We start from the raw sequence: 5,000 nt of genomic DNA, 5'->3' as shown, positions 1-5,000 counted from the left end.
CCACAACAGCTATAAAATTGATGAAGTGAAGATCGAGATTTTTAAAAAAAGAAACGGGAGCACGCCCGAAAATCCTCCCTCAGAGTATGGTCGAATGTGGCGAGCGAGTCTGCTGGTGCTCCTGATGCTGCTTCTGCTGTTGGCGGTGGTGGTGCTACTGCTGGCGGCGCTGCTGTTGGCGGTGGTGGTGCTGGTGCTGGCGGTGGTGGTGCTGGTGGTGGCGGTGGTGGTGCTACTGCTGGCGGCGCTGCTGTTGGCGGTGGTGGTGCTGCTGGTGGCGCTGCTGTGGCGGTGGTGGTGCTACTGCACTGGCGGCGCTGTGTTGGCGGTTGTGGTGATGGTGTGGCGGTGTGTGTGGTGGTGGCGGTGTGGTGCTGGTGTGGCGTGTTGGTGGGTGTGTGCTGGGTGTGATGTGGTGTGGTGTCTGGTGGTGCTGGTGTGCGGTGGTGGTGCATGGTGGTTGCGGTGCATGGTGTGGTTCTGGTTTGTGGCGGTGTGGTTGTGGTGGTGGCGGTGGTGGTGGTGGTGCTGGTGGTGGCGGTGGTGGTGCTGCTGTTGGCGGTGGTGGTGCTGGTGGTGGCGGTGGTGGTGCTGGTGGTGGCGGTGGTGGTGCTGCTGGTGGCGGTGCTGCTGGTGGCGGTGGTGGTGCTACTGCTGGCGGCGCTGCTGTTGGCGGTGGTGGTGCTGCTGGTGGCGATGGTGGTGCTGCTGGTGGCGGTGGTGGTGCTGCTGGTGGCGGTGGTGGTGCTACTGCTGGCGGCGCTGCTGTTGGCGGTGGTGGTGCTGCTGGTGGCGATGGTGGTGCTGCTGGTGGCGGTGGTGGTGCTGCTGGTGGCGGTGGTGGTGCTACTGCTGGCGGTGGTGGTGCTGCTGGTGGCGGTGGTGGTGCGAGGCCCCCAAAGCGTGACGTGTCGCGGGGAATCATGGCGGCCGCGCGACGGCCACCGCTGCCGGTGCTGCTGCTGTTCACACTGAGGATCCTGTTGTCATTTTGTCGTTTTATTGTGTTCTTGTGTATGTTCTGAGCGATGTGTTTTGTCGATGGTGATGTTGGTGGGGTTGATTTCGCTGGTATTGATGATGAGGATGTTTTTCTTAAGCTCGTACTATTTTTAATTTCATTTTGTTTTCATTTATTTATTTATTTGTTTGTTGCATGTTGCTTCGGTCTTTGCTCTCGGGCTCCCGTTGTTTTTGTTATGCCTGCGGTCTTGCTGAGGCTGCTGTTCTTGTTGCCGGCGCTCCGTGTCACTGTTGTTTTTGCTCGTGTTGGCTTTGTTCTTGCTAATACTGTTTTTGTTACTGTTGAAGCCTTTTTTCTTTTTTTTTTTTTTTGGGGTATATTGCGTCTTGTCTTGTTCAATCTACAGCTTTTTTTGACGATGCATTAATGCTATTTTTTCGTACTTCATTTAATCGAAAATTGAGGTGAACACAGAAGCAGAAGCAGAAGCAGGAGGAGGAGGAGCAGGGGGGACACCTGGCAGGTGGGGAGGTGGGGAGGGGGGTAGGGTATTTGAGAGGCGGGATGGGGGAATAAACAGGGTGGGGGGGGGGGCTGGGGGTGACAGGCAGCGGAAGTGACGTCACCTGTTGTGGGTCTTACACGGAGCGGGTGACGTGGTGCGAGCATCGCCGGTTCTCACGGGTTTGGGAGGGAAAAGCGGGAGGGGCGGGGAGGGGAGGGAGGGGAAGGGGGTAAGGGGAGGGGGGACGGTGAATGATGGCGTTTTCTCTGGTGTGTGTCGAGATGCCTTCGTCTTCTTTTTTTTCTTGTTTTTCTTGTTCTCGTCGTTAGTCTTTTTCTTTTTCTTATTATTCTTTCTAATCTTCCTCTCGCTTTCCCTCTCCATCGCCATACTTGCTTCATCTCGGTGGTAGGAAAGACAAAACTTCTTTTTCAGGTGGGTGGTGATCTTACGTGTGAAAAAGTGTGATTAGCAAGATCTCTTGCTGTATGATTATCATCTGTTTTGTCACGAGACAGATATATTAGCAGGAAAAGAGGGGGGGGGGCTGATAAGAAAGAGAAGGTATCTTTTTTTTGACGGTTTGTTTGTTGTCTTCGGTTTTCGAAATAGTGTGTGCTACTTTTTTTTTCTTTACTTTATATATTTTACGGCGGCGAGACACGCTAGTGGCCAATGTATCGACTTTGGATTGCTGTTTGGGTACGGGGGGGGGGGTACTTGCGTGTGGAAAGGATTTTTGCAGTGCAAGTGAAGTGCGCTCCACCTCTTTTCTGTCTTGTTTCTGTCTCTTTCTCTGTGTCTGTCTGTCTGTCTCTCCATATCTATCTATATATGTCTCTCTCTCTCACTCACTCACTCACTCACTCACTCACTCACTCACTCACTCACTCACTCACTCACTCACTCACCCACACAAGCATTTATTTTCTCGCTAACTTGCTCTCTGATTGTGTCGGTCTTTCTTTCTTTTTGCCTTTCTTTCTTTCTGTCTTTCTTTGTATTTCCTCGCAACTGTCTCTCTCGCTCTCTTCACGCCCACGAAATAAACGGCATTGATGGGCGTATTCAATCACGCCCATTGCGCCACCGTGGATCAGCTCTTGCCTCGGTCCTGCCACTTGCCTCTCCCTGGATTTCCCTCTGCTTTGCATAGTCAGTCATCATCGTCATCGTATTCCTCGTGTTCTTTGTCTTTCTCTCTCCCCCTTCTTAATCTTCTCCCTCATAATCCTCGTGAAGTTCTGGGGATGAAAAGCGACGAGGTTTCGTAGCCTCTTTTGTCGGATTTTCTTCGTCCTCTTATTTTCTTTCTCCTTCTCCTCTTCGTGATCCTGCTCCTCATGCTCTTCTTCTTCTTCTTCTTCTTCTTCTTCTTCTTCTTCTTCTTCTTCTTCTTCTTCTTCTTCTTCTTCTTCTTCTTCTTTTTCCTCCTCGTCCTCGTCCTCCTCGTCCCCCTCCTCCTCGTCCCCTCCTCCTCCTCCTCCTCCTCCTCCTCCTCCTCCTCCTCCTCCTCCTCCTCCTCCTCCTCCTCCCTCCTCCTCCTCCTCCCCATCTTCCCCCTCTTCCCCTCCCCCTCTTCCCCCTCCCCCTCCTCCCCCTAGGTTCTGACACAGGGCCATTCATTGGCTCGTAAGTGATTTGCCAAGGGGAGACTGCAGGTATAGGGTAGGGGGGGCGGGGGAGGGAGGGGGTAGGCAGCGTGTCACCGTGGCGCGATGGAAATGTATTCTGATTTTAATGGCCTTAGTATTGGGGTCACGCGTGTGTCAAAAAGTTTTTGATGAATGTGGTCGGCATATACGGTTTGGAAATATGATATTGGGGTCTCGTGTGTTGGCGTTCGTACTCTACTGTGGGTGTGTGGGTGTGTGGGTGTGCGGGTGTGCGTGTGGGTGTGGGTGGACGGGTCGGTGTGCGTTTGGGTATGGGTGCGTAGGCGGGCATGTAGTGAGGGTGTGAATAGGTGACTGGGTGGGCGAGTGTTTTTTTTTTTTTTTTTTTTTTTTTTTGTGCGTGTGCGCGTGCGTGTGCGTGTGCGTGTGCGTGTGCGTGTGTACACGAAGGTTGGGTTGGCGGGCGGGTGCATTGTGAATGTGTGTTTGGGTGGGTGGGTGGTTCCGTTTGGGTGAGCAAATGAGTGTCTGTGTGTGTGTGTCCATGGATGTTTGTTTGCATATCCGTCTGTCTGTGTGTGTGCAAGCGCGTACATACGACTGCGTTCTTAGTCGTGCGTGCGTAAAAGTGATATGAGAATGACTGGCAGGATTGTGGCCATGACGGCCTTCCGGTGCAGGGGAAGTCGCCGTCACTCCGCGCATGCAGCTTGCATAAGGAGCCGCAGGGATGTCGTTCTCGGTCTGTCGCTCTCTTGGTCTCGCGGTTTCTTGTTCTCTCGGTCCCTTGGTCTCTTTTTCCCTCTCTGTCCCACGTTCTCTGGGTCTCTTGGTCTCTCCGTCTCACGTTCTCTCGGTCTCTTGGTCTCTCCGTCTCACGTTCTCTCGGTCTCTTGGTCTCTCCGTCTCACGTTCTCTCGGTCTCTTGGTCTCTCCGTCTCACGTTCTCTCGGTCTCTTGGTTTCTCGATCAGTTGGTTTCTGCGTCTGTCGGCCTTCGCCTTCCGTTCTCTAGGTATATCGGTGTCTCGATCTCTTGGTCTCCCGGTCTGCCCGCTATTGATTATTCGATCGGCCGTCTGTCCACATCTAGTAAAACCGATTATCTACACTGCGTACAAATTAAAAAAAAGAAAAAGGAAAAAAAAGACAACGTTGGCTCAGAAGTATTCTGATTGACCAGGTTTCTTTTTTTTTATATTTTAATGAGCTGATTCTCATTACTGTATTGATAAGCGTTTTTATTTTTGAGACATATTTTATAGATTTTTTGTCGTAATGAACTGCTTTCAACATTAATTTAATATATATCATTTTTTTTCGGGTGAGTTTCCAGATTTTCTATTTCTTGAATATTTCGACGCAGTATAGTCCAGGCCGACTCGCTTTAAAAAAAACGTAATAGATTTAAAAATATATATAAAAAATGAAAGAAAATTAATTAGCTTTTGTATGGGATTTTATTTGTTTGCTTATTTATTTTAACTTTTACAGCAATATCAGTCGGCATTAAGCTCATGTTTTTACTTCTCCAGGTTTCTGGTTCTATGAATACTTAATTAGAGCAGATGAGGAGTATTTTTGTTTTTGTTATTTGGCTTTTAAGTTTCGTTTTAAAACCTGGAAACGTATTTCTTGTCGAAAAATTGTTTTGTTTCGCCTCAAAATTGATTAAAAAAAATCATTTTGAAGTCGGCTTATCGGAATCGGGTCATCTGTCAGTCTGTCTATCGGTATGTCTTTAGGCCTGTACTTGCCTGTCTGTTTATCTTTTGACCCATATGTGTGGTGTGTGTCTGTCTATTCATATCACTCACGCACGCGCACGCACGCGCACACATACACACGCACACGCACACGCACACACACACGCACACTCAAACGCACACGCGCGCGCACGCACACACACACACACA

General features: G+C 50.2%; 1 long non-coding RNA gene across 1 annotated transcript in view; it reads left to right on the top strand.

The window, feature by feature from the left end:
* Positions 1-5,000, top strand: part of LOC119589872 — an 88,353-nt gene that overhangs the window by 52,123 nt on the left and 31,230 nt on the right. The gene's annotated exons all lie outside the window — the stretch shown is intronic.

The sequence above is a fragment of the Penaeus monodon genome, chromosome 26 (assembly GCF_015228065.2).
Source record: "Penaeus monodon isolate SGIC_2016 chromosome 26, NSTDA_Pmon_1, whole genome shotgun sequence".
NCBI lineage: Eukaryota > Metazoa > Arthropoda > Malacostraca > Decapoda > Penaeidae > Penaeus > Penaeus monodon.
This window is presented reverse-complemented; position numbering and strand designations above follow the sequence as displayed.